This window comes from Ambystoma mexicanum, chromosome 11 (genome assembly GCF_040938575.1).
Source record: "Ambystoma mexicanum isolate Mex_15411 chromosome 11, UKY_AmexF1_1, whole genome shotgun sequence".
Taxonomy (NCBI): domain Eukaryota; kingdom Metazoa; phylum Chordata; class Amphibia; order Caudata; family Ambystomatidae; genus Ambystoma; species Ambystoma mexicanum.
Window position 1 is genome coordinate 1,198,604,341 of NC_090934.1, and position 15,564 is coordinate 1,198,619,904.

Below are 15,564 nucleotides of genomic sequence, written 5' to 3' on the forward strand. Positions count from 1 at the left end.
AGTCTGGGGATTAGCTAGAACAGGAATGGCTGTGGTAAGAGACAGAGTATGCATGTGCCAGAGCTAAAGCGTCAAGAGCGCAAACTTTGGGTGACAATGGTCAGACCATGTGCTGACAGGGGCAGGAGGACAACCCCTCCCCATTCCCTTCACGAGATTCTACGACTTGATCTAAACCATACAACAGAGACAGTACCACTTGAGAATATGGTAGCGTAGAGAGAGAAGCCAGGATCATCTTAGAGGGGAGAGAGGGCTGTAGTAAAGTACACTGAGCAGGTAGTATACCAAGGATTCAATAGAAACACTGACAACCAGAAGAATTATAAAAAATAAACTTTATTAAATACAGGTAGGCCAAGTTAAGACGTGGGGTAAGTATTGGTCATAAGAGTCAAAAATGTATTAAAACACACCACAAAGCTTGAAGGTACACAGATAAAAGCATATAAACTAGTTCAGAATACCCAACAGTAATTCTGGGGAAATCGGTTGTTAGGACAGTTTTTCAGAAGCTTAGTAAAACCATTAAACTGAGGCAGTACAAGACTCCACTCTTAGTATAAGGCTGTACCACCTGAGTTCATGGTAGCCTACATAGAGCAGCCAGGCTTATCTTAGGAGGGAGTGAGGGCTGTAGAATCAGTACAAGTGACACTAATACAAATGATCCAAAGAAACACTTTGTATTGTAAAAATAAAAGGATGTATTTAAATACAGGTAGGCCCAGATAAATCTAGGGGTAAGTAAGCACTGAAACAGTATATGAAATCACAGTAACAACACTATACTTGAAAGTACACAGACCCAAGTATAGACCTTATTTGAAATGCCTTTCAGTAGTTCTAGGGAAGTCAAAACCTTTTCATACACATTTACTATAGGTCAAGCCTATTCTTGGGGAGTAAAAACTTACTTTTTACAATTAAATTCAGTAATGCAAGGGCTTCACCTCACTGATGATCCCCAACAAGGGTGAAACACGTGTATGGGGTTGCTGGTGGTACTCTCGTTCAGGGTGGAATTGCCATTGCATTTCGGTGCTGGACTGCCCCTGGGCAGGACAAAGACTGATATGCAAATGGATATTTCCCATCTGTGAAAGGCACAGTGAGTAAAAGCAGTGGCTGCGAACTCTCAAGTGGTTAATAACCACTGAACAGGTTATCAAGTCTGTTCTTTTGAGAGAGGGGCGCCCGCTACCTTTGCAAAACTATTTTTCAAGGAACCTGGGATTGGTAACCCTAGGTCTCCTGGGGGCAACCAGACGTGGTCTCCCTCTCACTGTGCTTAGAGAGGCAACAGCTTCACCTCACTGATGATCCCCAACAAGGGTGAAACACGTGTATGGGGTTGCTGGTGGTACTCTCGTTCAGGTTGGAATTGCCATTGCATTTCGGTGCTGGACTGCCCCTGGGCAGGACAAAGACTGATATGCAAATGGATATTTCCCATCTGTGAAAGGCACAGTGAGTAAAAGGTGTGGCTGCGAACTCTCAAGTGGTTAATAACCACTGAACAGGTTATCAAGTCTGTTCTTTCGAGAGAGGGGCGCCCGCTACCTTTGCAAAAGTAATGCAAGGGCAGTAGACCCTTCAAGTAGTATAATGATTCTCAGTACAAATCACTTAATCAGTCAAATAAACAATATAATTTTGGTGAATAGTGGAACACTTATTCTAGGTGCAGTAAAAACCTAAGGATGTAATACACAATTACAGGTGCTTTTGAACTCGGGGAACCCCAGATTGAGGTAAGCAGTAACTCTTGTAACTTATATTTGGATGGCACACAGCTAACACAAGGTAAGTAAAACCCACATACTTTTTAACCTTACACTGAAGGGGAAAGTAATCCTTAATGTTACACTTTACTGAACAGTTATTATAGGTAGGTAACAACATAATACAGACTTATTCTGGACAGGCTAGCAGCAAGTCAGGGGAAGCAAGACCCAGTTGGGGGACACTCATACAATGATCCTCCAGAGACTAATTTGGTGAAACCAACACTTTAGTTTTGGGAAGAGGCACAACCTAATCCCAGGAGCATCAAATACCTTCACATCTACTTTCTATTAGAATGGCAAAACAGTTTGGTAAAGAAAGGATGTTAACCATACTTTTAAGAATAGTGCATCACACATTCAAGATGAGTAAGAATGTAACTGTTCACTCAGAATTACAGTTACCAACCAACTCTTTACAAGTAAGTTAATTTTAAACACATCTTCTTTTCTAGGCAAAAAGCCCAATCCTTTCAAAGTCTTTCCCTTATTCTTGGAGCATGAGTGTTCTCAGTGGCAGAAGGGGGAGTCACTAGGACTAGTGACCAACAGGCAGTGTCAGAATAGGTTCTTTAGTAGCAAAAGTCAGAGTTCCTTAGGAAAACTGGGAAAACAGGTAAGTATGTTATATTAGAGTTAGAAGAGGGTCCAGGGACTTCGCAGAAGACACCCTAGCAGGATTCTAGCAGTAGGACTGGGTGCACTCTATGAGAGGCCTCCCCATCACAGAAAGCAACCCACAGCTACACAGAAATCCTAACAGGCTTAAGGTAAGTACATACCCAAGCCAACACAGTACCTCAGCACTGAAGAAGATTTTGCAGCATGAGAACTTCAGGGTCTGCAGCCAACTACCCGGTCAGTGGATTCCACTATCGTGGTGACTGAAAACAAGACCTTAGAAGGAACTTTGCAGCAGGGATCGAAGTAGGGTCTAGGAAAGGTTTCCCACGCGGCTCAATGCGGTTCTGCGGATTTGGCGCCTTTTCAAGAAGCACAGTAGACAGAAAATAGCGGTTGAATTCTCGTCATTATAAAGGTCCAGCACTCTGATGAGGGGACTTTTCGGACTAGATTCGTGTCTCTGGAGATCCACCAGGATGCCCACAAAGTTTCAGCGAGATTCGGAAGACCGTGCACTGCTCAATGGCTTGAGGTCCCAGGGTATTGGGGTATTGCAGCAACGCAAGGACCCAGCAACGCGTGGGATGGCTCAAAATAATGCAGGTCTTCTTGAGTCTAGTGGGTCTCAACAGGCCCTGGGTCGGGGTCGTTTTCACGGCAGGCTCTACGGTTGCTATAAATCATTTGAGCCGATTTTCCTTCCTCATCCTCTTCAGTTTCGGTTCCAGTGGTAGACTTCAGCTTCCAGGTTTGCAGTATTTATCAGAACCTACAGCACAACCTCTGCATTCTCTCCATGCATTTTACAAGGGGCAGTCTAGTTGTCCAATAAAGACAGCCAGCCACCCCACTGGGATTTGTCGCCATTCAGGCAAGGCGTAAGACAAAGGGCTGTTGAGTTTTGGACTCCTCCCTCACTTCCTGCTCTCACAGACAGACTGGTGCCGGGGCGGGGAGTCCAGGGGACTCCCGCCGAAGATAAAAAAATCACACAAAGGAATGTCCTGGCCTCATGTCAGGGGAAGGAACAAGAAACATGAAAATAGAGAAAAAAGAAGACCTGTGCCATTTTGGTAAAATGAGCACCTTTGGTGCCTGTACTGCCGCTGTGAACACAGCCCAAGATAAAGGTGCACCAAATTAATACAAGGCATCACTGCCACCAGCCATTGAAGGTAAGCTTGTCCCTGTAACAGAATGTTTACAGTTTTAGTGTGAAAGGGGATGCATTGCATCTCTCCAGGTGGGGTGTGCTGGCTTCACAGAATAAAAGGTAAAAGGGATCCAAAGATCCCGTCTACCCTTGGGAACTAGATTTCTCTCAAGCTTAGCAAAAGAAAGATACAAGGGGAGCCCCTAGGGCAACCCAGCAACAGGCACTTATTGCCAATAGGTTGTTAAAAAGAAGGATAACTTTAAAAAGACACTGATGAGTCAAAAAAATGACACACATAAAAAGAGTTAAAGATTTTGTGAGTGTGGAAAAGGGTTCACACTCACTGATGTATTAAGGAAAAATATCCCACTAGTAAAGCAAAAAGTTGTGGAGTTGACCCAGGTCTGGAAGATTTACCAGTTCTGTGAAAATCTTGCCCACCAACAGAATATTGTTGTCACTTGCAAGTTCCAGCACTCTTGAGGGGACTTTTCAGGCTCGATTCATGTCTCTGGAGTTCCTGCAGGATGCCACCAAAGTTTCAGCTCTATTTGGACTTCGGCAGACAGTGCACCGCACAATGTCTTGATGTCCCAGGGTACAGGGGTATTGCAGCTGACGTGGGATGGCTCAAAATGCTTCCTGCGTCTAGGATCTTACCAGGCTATGGGTTAGGGTCATTGTTTTCAGAGTCCACAGATCGCTTGCAAGGGAGGGTAACAGGCCCCGAAATATCTGATAACAAGATTCTCTAGACAGGTTTCATACCGCCCCTCCAGAAGTGCCAACGCCAATCTACTACTAGTCCCAAGATTCAAACGGTCCCTGACTGGAGGGAACAGCTTCCCTGTTAAAGCAGCTACTCACTGGAACTCACTACCGCCACCTCTAAGGAAAGACATCCCTTACTTTCAGTTCAGGACATATATTATACAATGGATGTAGGACCATGACAAATAATACTCCCTGGTGGCTCCTCATGCCATTATCAGTGCCATCACCAATTGTATTATTGTTCAGTGTACCCCCGCTACCTCCTGCTACTATATAAACTGCACTAGATAAAATGTCTTTGATATCTGTTTACCCATGTTACCACTGTATCCCTATTGTAACTCCACGGGACGTTATTTAATTTGCTGTAAACCCTCTTACTATGTTCGCGCCTTGTTATCCTTGTGGTTATGTGCACATTATAAATAATAAAACAAACAAACAAACAAACAAACAAACAAACAAACAAGCAGGCTCTGGTTACACAGCAGCCTCTCCGGTCGCTGGAAATCGCCTCAGCCGCGTTTTCTTCATCTTCCTCTTTGGATTTGGTTCCAGTGGTCTACTTGTCAGCAGCTTCAGGATTTTACAGAAAGGGGTGCTCTGGCTGTCCAATCAGGACAGCCAAATCCTCCTACCCCCCCCTGCTGGGAGTTTGTTCATTTCAGGAAAGGTGAAAGACTAAGGGCTGCAGAGTTGTGGACTCCTCCCATGCATCCTGCCTTTCCAGACACACTGGAGCCTGGGTGGGGAATCCACAGGAATCCTGCCAAAGACAAAACAGCCACTGAGGTCGTTTCCAACCAGAATGGCAGTGGAAGAACTCAGAAACTGCATGCACACAAGAAATGGAGAGAAAAGGAGTGCACCAAAATGGTTGCGTTCTATGCATTACCAAGGCTGAATTAACAGTCTGCGAATAGTTAAGAATAAAAAGCTATTAAGTAGTTACACTGCCAGCAGCCATTCAAGGAAACTTTAAATTGTAACAAAATGTTAGCAGTTAAGTAAGAAAGTGGATACATTGTATCACCCAGCACTCCACATAAGGTGGGGTATGCTGGCTCACTATATAAAATGTAAAGGGGGATGAAAATGACAATGCATTACTTACCGTAAAAGCATTTCTGATGGTTGTATCTGCTTAGATTCACATGCTGTGCATAGGTCCGACATCCAGTGGTCACTGCGGAGTATCGCATTTTGTTTTTCGTAGTCGAAAAGGGGACGTCGACAAGGCGTGTCTGTAACACTATCCCTATAGTGACGTGCATTGTACCCATAATCCCTCACGCGTCGAGGTCCCTCTGTTTGTATTTTTCTGCCCTGAGGGAGACTTCTAGACGTGAGCGAGTACAGAAAAGAGAGAGATATAGAAAAGGATGTCTATGTTCCTTCCATCCGAGCGGGGAGGAAGGGTGGGCGCATGTGAATCTAAGCAGATACAACCATCAGAAATGCTTTTACGGTAAGTAATGCATTGTCTTCTGATGTTTGTTAATCTGCTTCGAATCACATGCTGTGCATAGACTAGCGAGCAGTACCCGGAGTTGGAGGTGGGTTGTGAGCAGGAACAGTAGAGAAAAGATGTCTTAATACTGCTTGTCCCACCTGGGAATCAGATCTAGAGTGGGCATCTAGACAGTAGTGTTTTGTAAAGGTGTGTACAGAACTCCAGGTTGCCGCTTTGCAGATGGACTCAAGGGGAACATTTGCAATGAATGCTATGGATGCCCAGTGCCTCGAGTAGAGTGTGCTCTTGGCTTGAAGGGTAGTTCTCTCTTAGCAAGAGAGAAACAGAGAGTGATGCATTGTACAATCCATCTAGATATAGTGTATTTTGAAACTGCATCTCCTTCTCTTCCTGCTGCCACCGAGACAAAGAACTGATTAGTCTTTCTCAGTGGACTAGTTCTTTCCATGTAAAACATGACAGCTCTGCGCACATCAAGTGTATGCAGGCTTTTTTCTCCTAGATTTGAAGGATTTTGAAAGAACGTTGGTAGTTCTATAGACTGGTTGACATGGAATTTGGAGATGAATTTCGGTGCGAACCTTGGGTGTGTGCGTAGAACCACTTTATCTTTGTGAACTGTTACAAAGGGGTCTAAAACCGAAAGGGCCTGTAGTTCACTTACTCTCCTAATGGAGGTAATAGCGATTAGGAAAGCAGTCTTAAGAGTGAGATCTTTAAGAATTGCCTTGTGCATGGGTTCAAAGGGTGACCCCATGAGCCTGGTGAGTACCACATTTAGATCCCAGCCAGGAGCTGGGTTTGCTATTGGAGGGTGTATTCTCTTTACCCCTTCCATGAAGGCTTTGATTACTGGGATCTTCCACCACAATACTTTGAGTTGTGAAGTGGTGTAAGCCGAAAGCGCTGCCAGGTGTACTTTAATAGAATTGAATACTAGACCCGAGTCCAGTAAATGGGTCAGGTACAGAATAATTTGTGTGGGAGAGCAGTCAACGGGGTTGATACTCTTCCCTCTACACCAGATGACAAATCTTTTCCATTTGCTAGAATAGCAGTGACGAGTGTTAGGCTTTCTGGCCTCTCTGAGGATGTCCATGCACCTCTGTGGAAGTTGTAAATGTCCAAATTCTATGACTTCAGGAGCCAGGCTGCTAAGTTCATGGTCTGAGGGCATGGGTGCAGTGTCCTGCCCCTGTCTTGTGACAGCATGTTGTACGGGCAGGGCAGTTTCACTGCAGGAGATAGAGACATCTTCAACAAGTGAGCGAACCATGGCTGTCGGGCCCACATAGGGGCCACCAGTATCATGGTAACTTGTTCCTGGTGCATCTTGTGCACTATCTTGTTGAGAAGGGGAGTCGGGGGGGAAAAGCGTAAACAAATTTCCCTGACCATGGAATCGATAGACCGTTCCCCTTGGACTGGTTCTGGGGTACCTGGAGGCGTAATCTTGGCATTGAGAGTTTTCCAGAGTTGCGAACAGGTCTATTTCTGGGAAACCCCACTGTGTGAAGACGTCGAAGACGATGTCTTCTTGTAACCGCCATTCGTACTCTACGGGCAGGGGGAAGTCTCTGCTGAGTTTGTCTGCTAGCAGATTGAGTTCCGATGGTACATGTTGTGATAGTAGGAACATGTGTTTGAGAGCCCACTTCCAGATGTTCTGGGACAGCTTGGACAGTCCTGGAGAGTGAGTGCCCCCTTGCTTGTTGAGGTAGTACATGGCTGTGGTGCTGTCTGTGAGGACCATCACTGTCTTTCCTTGTAGGTGTTCCTGAAAGGCTTTCAGTGCTTTGAACACCGCTAGTAGTTCCAGCAGGTTTATATGCTTGGATGCTAAGCTCGGAGTCCACGCTCCGTGAGCAGTCTGATGGGATAGGTGAGCCCCCCATCCTGTAAGGGATGCGTCTGTGGTTAGAGTAGCTTCCACTGCGGGTGTGGCAAAAGTTTTCCCTAATAACAGGTTTTCTTTTGTCCACCACCGTAGCGAGAGAACCAAGGCCTGCGAGACCACCACTAGATCGTCCCATTGTCCGCTGGCCTGACACCACTGGCTGTCGAGCCACTCTTGCATTGGGCGCAGGCGCGCGTGAGGTACCAAATAAATACAAGACGCCATCATTCCTAGCAAGCGCATTGCTTTGCGTACCGTCACCTCTCGACCTGCCACATAATGAGGGATCTGAAACAGCATGTTTTGGACCCTCTCGTTGGAGGGGAAGACGAGGCCGTCCTTTGTTCGAATTAGAGCCCCTAGGAATTGTTTGATTTGGCTGGGGTCTAAGCTGGACTTCTTTTCGTTGATGGAGAAGCCCAGTTGGAACAAAAGGTCTACGGTCTTTTGGGTATTGGAGAAGCATGTTTCGTAAGAATCCACTGTGATGAGCCAGTCGTCGAGGTAAGGGTATACCGGGATGGATAACCTGCGCAGGTGGGCCGCTGCCAGTACCTTCGTGAATACCCTTGGTGCAGATGCTATCCCGAAGGGTAGTACTCTGAACTGGTAGTGTTTGTTCTCTATCTTGAACCTGAGGTATTTTCTGTGCGCTGGCAACATTAAAATATGAAAGTATGCATCTTTCATGTTCAGTGTTGTCATGTAATCCCCCTGTGATAACAGTGGGATTACTTCCTTCAAGGTCACCATACGAAATTTTTGGGGTTTGACAAACTTGTTCGCTGGGCGCAGATCTAATACAGGGCGCATGGTTAAGTCCTTTTTGGGTACAAGGAAGTACACTGAATAAATACCTTCTGTTACCTGAGATAGGGGGACAGCCTCAATAGCTTCTTTTTTCAGTAGCTCTTCTACTTCTTGTAGAAGAATGGTGAGGTGTTCCGGTGTCATGCGTCGGTTCCGTGGGGGTCTGTACTTCGGCAAACCGTTGAATTCAATGCAGTATCTGTGGGCTTTGGTGGATAATACCCAGCGGTCTGACGATATTCCCTCCCATGCTGAAAGGAACGATGTTAGCCGGCCCCCGACCGGTGATGCATGGGAGGGGACCCGAATCTTCGGGTCATTTGTTGGTACTAGGCGTGGAACCTTTGGGGCTGGAGCCGCGACCTCTTCCCCTGCCACGGCGTTGGCCTCTTTGACTGAACTGGGTGTTGTTACCCTGGTTAGAGGGCCAATTGGTAGCAGAGTAAAATTGCTGTTGGTTTTGCTGCTGGCGTTGGCCACGAAAGGAGCGTCTATTGCCATAGCCGCGTCTGTTAGGGGGCCTAGAAATTTGGTCAAGAGTTTTGATGGTATCAAACTCTTTCTTCGCATGTTCTAGGGCCTCATCAACTGCTTTCCCAAACAGATGTGTTTCTTCTATGGGCTTATTTATCAGGGAAGCCTGGGTTTCTGGCTTAAATCCCGAATTGCGCGGCCAGACATGGCGTTTGAGAAGTGTTCCCTGAACCAGGGAACGGCCAGCCGTCTCTGCGGCATCTAAGGAGTTCTTTACGATGCCCTGGTTTACAAGAGTTCCCTCTGAGATTGTAGCTAACAGGCGTGAACGCAGGGGTTCTGGTGCGTCCTCTGCTTCGCTGCGCAGCTTGCTCCACTGTGCATCTGCGTAGCTAGCTAGTAGGGAATTGTTATTTGCAATCCTAGTTGAAAAGGCGGCGGACGTCGTGATTCTCTTCCCAAGTGCATAGAGCTTTTTGCCCTCTTTGTCAGGTGGTGCCTCACTAGTGGATAGTGGTACCCCTGCTCTTTTCCTTATATTAGTAACTACGAGGGAGTCCGGAATAGAATGGCCTCTGATGTACAACGGGTCAGAGGGCGAAGGGCTGAAGAGCTTTTCTATCCGAGGGTTGACCCCTCTGACTAAGGCAGGATTGGAAAGGGAAGGAGTTATTCTTCTCTTTATAGAAGCCAGGAGCGGAATAGACTGACTAACAGGGGCTTTTTCTTTAATAACTTTCTCTACAAGTCTATGTCAGGAAGAGTCTCCCCTGTGTCTATTTCAAAATGCGCTGCTGCCTTGCGCAATAGTGCATTAAGTGAAGGTTGGTCATCTATGGGAGAGGTGTTTCCAATAGGTGAATCCTTGGGAGGAGAAGGGTGAAAGACATCAGGGTCTGAGTGCACTGATGGGGATTGCCAAGGCTGCGAGGTAGCTCTATCTTCTTCGAAAGCTCCTGCACTAGTGTAAGGGTCTTCTTCAAACCCCTCTTCCTCATGTTCTTCCTCTCCACCCAAACACTCATCAACCTCCTGGAGGTATTGCTCCTCTTCCGTGAGGTCATATACGTCTGTAGAAGGGGGAAACAGCCTAGGAATTTTTACCCTAGGGTCATCCTGGGGCCATTCCCTTAGTCTTTTGGGTGTGGGTGGGTTTTGGTTTCCCAAAAACCTTTCAATTTTCTCCATACAAGAATGGAGTCTTTCAAGGGTCTCATGGGGGACCCCTGAATAGTCTAGAGGGGGGAAATCAGTGTTTTCACCTTCAAAACGCTTCGAACGCTCCCACAACGTCGAAGAAAGGTTTCCGTCGCCATCTGAAAAGCCCTCCGGTAGTTCCGAAGTGCCCTTAGATGAAAGGGGCAGTTCCTGGCTACTCTTATGCTTTTTCGGCGTTTCTATAACTTTTTGTGAGGTATTCGACGTTTTTTTCGTCGTCCGCTTACGTGTGTCTTCAAAAACAATTCTCGCCAGGCTCTCGACAACGAGTTTGTCAGTAGAGGACTCTGGTGTCGACGTTGCCTGCGTTACGCGTTGTTCCTTGACGGCCGCTCTATGGAGCGTTACGTCGGATGATTTTGGGGTAGCGCCCGTGTTTGATGAAAGCCCAATCGCTGGTCGCGGCTGCGTTTGCGGGTGGGGCTTGAGACCCTTACGGTCTGAGGTAGACGCCGGAGTGCCCTGCGTCCCCTTCGGCGCTGATGGATCCTTCGTCTTCGACGAAGAAGAGCCGTGGGTTGTGTGCTTAGGCCTATGGGGTCTGTGTGCGTCCTTGTCGCCAGGGTGTTCATCCCCATGAGCAGGGCGTGAGCCGAGCCCGTCGGGGCCGGGGACGGACGTCAAGGAGCGCGAGCGCTCCTTCTGGGGGTTAATGACTTCCGTAACGGACGTCGAGTTATCACCCTCCTCGTCACTTTCTGTAACAGCGGCGGCGGGTGAGGAAACTGACTTCGACATAGCGTAGTCCGCCCACCTCTTAACTTTGCGTTCTTTAAGAGTTCTTGGTTTCAAGAGCTTACAGGCCGCGCAGCTGTCCTCCTTATGATCGAGGGGCAAGCAACGATTACAGAGCTTGTGTTTGACCTTCCAAGTGTATTTGCCCCTACAGCGTGGGCAAAACTTAAAAGGTGTCCTCTCCATAGCTGAGGCAATAATAACTGGTGATAACAACCCCAAGGGAAAGATAGGGGAGAAAGAAAGACATTCTCAAAGAGAAGATAAAAGTTCAAACCCCCACTCTCCCTACTGTATGTTGGCCGGCGAGGCCAGGCCACGTGTTCGGCAGCGCCGAAGGATCTCCTCCGTCTCTTCCCTTCCGTCGAAAACTTGCTGGGCGGAGAAACAGCTTCACAGCTAACGTCGAGGGGAGGGATCTTTAACAATATAATAAGTATAATTAAGGACCAAGGTCCGTAGTAAGTATTTGCAATGTCTCTCTAGGAGCTCCGCGTAAGGCGACCAGAAGCTGGGCGGAAAAAAACAATCTGAGGGACCTCGACGCGTGAGGGATTATGGGTACAACGCACGTCACTATGGGAACTGTAGGTCACCCAACTATATCAAAGAGAAATAAACAGGGGAGCCCAAAAGGGGCAACCCAGCCTAAGCCCAAAAGGGGCAGCCCAGCCTAAGCCCAAAAGTTGTAGGAAACTACAACTTCAACCATACACTATAGAGAGACATAACACGGGTCACCAAAAAGAGTACAATACTAAGTGAGAGGGGAAAAAGATGCACCTTCACCTAGGGACAAGGTAAAATAGTTACCTAGTCAAAGCAAAAAGTTCGGAGTTGACAGGTCAGGAAAATTTATCACTGATCTGAAAATCTTACCCAACACACACACACACACACACACCTCAACTTGCAGTGAAGTATTATAGGGGTACTATGTATCCCTTTCATTTTTCTTTTCTAACTCGTTTACCTTTTTTGTGTCCAGATTTATTTTATTTTTTACAGGGTTTTTCTTTTTTATTGTATGCACTTTAATGCTTTACTTTCGACACAATGCCACGTGTTTTTTTATCATGTCCACTGGGCTTATTGCTGCCTTCTAAGGTCAGTAAATACCACATGGTTAAGCCGCTTCAATGGCTCTGACTCAAGTTACCAGGCAAAAAGACTGTGCATCCTCGGTTGATGTCGGGTTTGGACAGTCTTATCCCAATATATGCACATTCCAGCAAGAGGATATCAGTTGCTGGGCAGATGTGGGGTAAAAGGCTGTTCAGCATTGGTCATCCCTTGCCAATTTTAATGGCGCAGAGCCTTGGCATTAGTGAGATGGTGCAGCCCCCAGGTGGTGTTTTTGATAAAAAGATAGTGTTTCAGACGTTCCCTATATGGTCGATTGGAGCCAAGACCACGAAGTAGAGGAGCACTGTGCTTAAAACTCAAACACTGAAGCTGAAGACTTCCAGTATGGCCTTCGATGAAGCCCTGTGGGTCTGCAACGATCCACAGAAGTGCTTGGACTCTTGGGCTGGTGGGACCACACAGTCTGGACCCCTGCACAGAAATCCTGCTATCGAAAGCCTTCAAAGGTTCTGGGACCATCCTGTGGGCTGACCGCTACAATTACATTTCCTGCACATCGGTCACAATTCTGAGTTGCAACTGGAGCGCTAAAGGTCGTCAACTTGTGACCTAGGACCAATTCTCTTACAGATGCTGCTAAAATGGGATTTCCTAGAGCTGTGTCTTCATCATCATCACCAGTGTCACCAGCTGCATCCTGATTGGGTTAGATTTGCTGCTGCCCATCGGTCACGTCCTGGGGGACTCTGAACTTCTTGGGACTCATTCTAGCTACTGTCATGAGGTGCCTGGGCTGAGCTAGTTGATATCTGGAACCATGCCACCGAAGCGAGCATCATCATCATCTATCCGGATGCAATCTGAAGATTGCACCAGGTACTGCCCTACAAAGACTGGAAATCCTGAACTTGGTCAAACATAAGTGGAACCAGCGATGATGCCGAGGACCCTATGGGGTCGTCCCCTCAAGGAAATCAGATTTCAGGCAGAAACTTGCATACCTATTTTCACACCGACCCCCCCATATAGAGATTGTATGGTTATGGCCACTCCCTAACTTTTCCCTTAACTGGTTGTGGTTGGTGGAGTTCTGACCAAAGATGCCCCCTCACCTAAAATGGCCAATAACCGTTATGGGATTGGAAGAGTACCATAAGACATGCATTACTCACCGTAATAGAATTTCTGATTATATCTGCTTAGATTCACATGATGTGCATATGGTCCGACATCCAGTGGTAACCGTAGAGTATTGCATCTCGTCTTCCGAGGATCTCTGTAACACTATCCCCAACGGGACGAGTAGTGTACCCAAAATCCCTCAAGCGCCGAGGTCCCTCCTATTATATTTTTTCTGCCATGAGGGAGCCCAAGGACTATCATGAGTGAGTTCATAAAAAGAGAAAGTAGTAAAACGTCTATGTTCCTTTCATCCGAGCGGGGAGGAAGGGTGGGCGCATGTCAATCTAAGCAGATACATCAGAAATGCTATTACGGTGAGTAATGCACGTCTTTTGATGCTTGTTAATGCTTAGAATTGCATGCTCTACATAGACTAGCGAGCAGTACTCGTAGTTGGAGGTGGGTTGTGAGAAGGAACAGTAATGAAAAGATGTCTTAGTACCGCTTGTCCCACCTGAGAATCAGACCTAGAATGAGTGTCTAGGGCGGCAATAGTGTTTTGTAAAGGTGTGTACAGAACTCCAGGTTGCCGCTTTGCAAATGGACTCTAGAGGAACATTTACAATTAATGCTATGGAAGCCCCAGTGCCGCGAGTAGAATGTGCTCTAGGCTTGAAGGACAGTTCTCTCTTAGCAAGAGAGAAACAAACTGATGCATTTGACTATCCACCTTGAGATTGCGGACTTAGAGACAGGATCCCCTTCTCTGCCAGCAGACACAAATGAAAAATTGGTTTGTTTTTCCCAGTGGTTTAGTTCTTTCAGGTAAAACATGACTGCCCTGCGCACATCTAACGTGTGTAAGCTTCCTTCGGCCACGTTAGAGGGGTTCTGGAAGAAAGTGAGCAGTTCTATTGACTGGTTCATGTGGCACTTGGAAATAAATTTGGGCACAAATCGAGAGCAAGTGCGCAGAACCACTTTATCTCTGAAGAGTAACAAAGGGGTCTGAAAACTGTCTTATAGGCAAGGCCTTTAAGACTTGCCTTGTGTATAGGTTGAAAGGGCGACCCCATTTAAGTCTCATCTAGGAGGAGGTTTGAAATGGGGGGATGAATCCTCTTAACCACTTCCATGAAAGCCTTGATAACAGGTATTTTCGACCACAACACCTTTTGTTGTGACGTAATCTAGGCTGCAAGAGCAGCTAAGTGCACCTTTAGGGAATTAAAAACCAGGCCTGAATCTAGTAAGTGAGTAAGGTACAATACAATGTGAGTAGGAGAGCAGTCAATGGGATCGACACCCTTGGCATTACACCAGATAAAGCGTTTCCATTTACTGGAATAGCAATATCGGGGTTGGGTTTCCTCACTTCACCGAGTATGTCCATACATCTCTGAGGGAGTTGAAGGTGTCCAAACCACCAGTATCATGGTGACTGGTTCCTGGTGCATCTTGTGCACAATCTTGTTCAGTAGGGAGGGTGTTTTCACCATAGCGTCACTCGCGTCAGGCCGCGTGGGAACGGCCGTCGCGTACCGAGAGCTGTCCGCCGTTAGGTCAATGGCTTCCAACACAGAGGCCTGGTCATTGCTAGTCCCCCCCAACCTCTTCATATACGGCAGCGGGGAAAAACATTCGTGCTGCAACATGCCATAGGCAACCCACCGCTTCAGGTGGTGCTCCTTAAGCATCATAGCGTGCAGGAGTCTACAGGCCGTGCAACCTGCTTCGTTGCGGTCGAGAGGAAGACAATTGTTGCACCGAGAGTGCAGGTCTTTCCACAGATATTTGGCCCTACACAAGGGACAAGATCTAAATGGCGTCTTTTCCATAGCGAAAGACAGGTACAGAGATGACAAAACCCAGGGAACAGAGGGTGAAAGAGGAAAGTCATACTTGTAAAGAATATGGCCACCCCAACCCCACTCTCTACTGTATAGGCCGGCCAGAAGGGCTGGCCACATGGACAGCAGCGCCGCTTGGATCAACAGACATCGAAAGTCTGCAGCAGTCTTTGTCGTTGTTTCACAGGATTCAACTGCCGAAGTGATTAAACGGGAATAATGACAAAGTCGATAACTAGGACAATAATGCTAGCACTATGTAAGAGCTCTGCATTAGGGCAACCAGTAATCTGGGTGGAGGGAGGGATTTTGGGTACACTATATGTCACGTTAGGGATAGTGTTACTGACACGCCAATGCCGACGTCCCCTTTCGATCCTCGAAAGACAAGATGCAATACTCTGCGGTTACCACTGGATGTCGGACCATGTGTACAGCATGTGATTCTAAACAGATTAACAAGCATCAGAACATTATTTTTTACCTACATTCAATTCTTTAAAGTGCATTTCTACTGGAACAATAGCTCACCCGTTGGCATTTCCACAATTTGTTCT

General features: G+C 46.9%; 1 protein-coding gene across 7 annotated transcripts in view; it reads right to left on the reverse strand.

Annotated features, from left to right (window-relative positions):
- Window positions 1–15,564, reverse strand: part of SIN3A (SIN3 transcription regulator family member A) — a 1,166,566-nt gene that overhangs the window by 766,738 nt on the left and 384,264 nt on the right. The window lies entirely within an intron of this gene.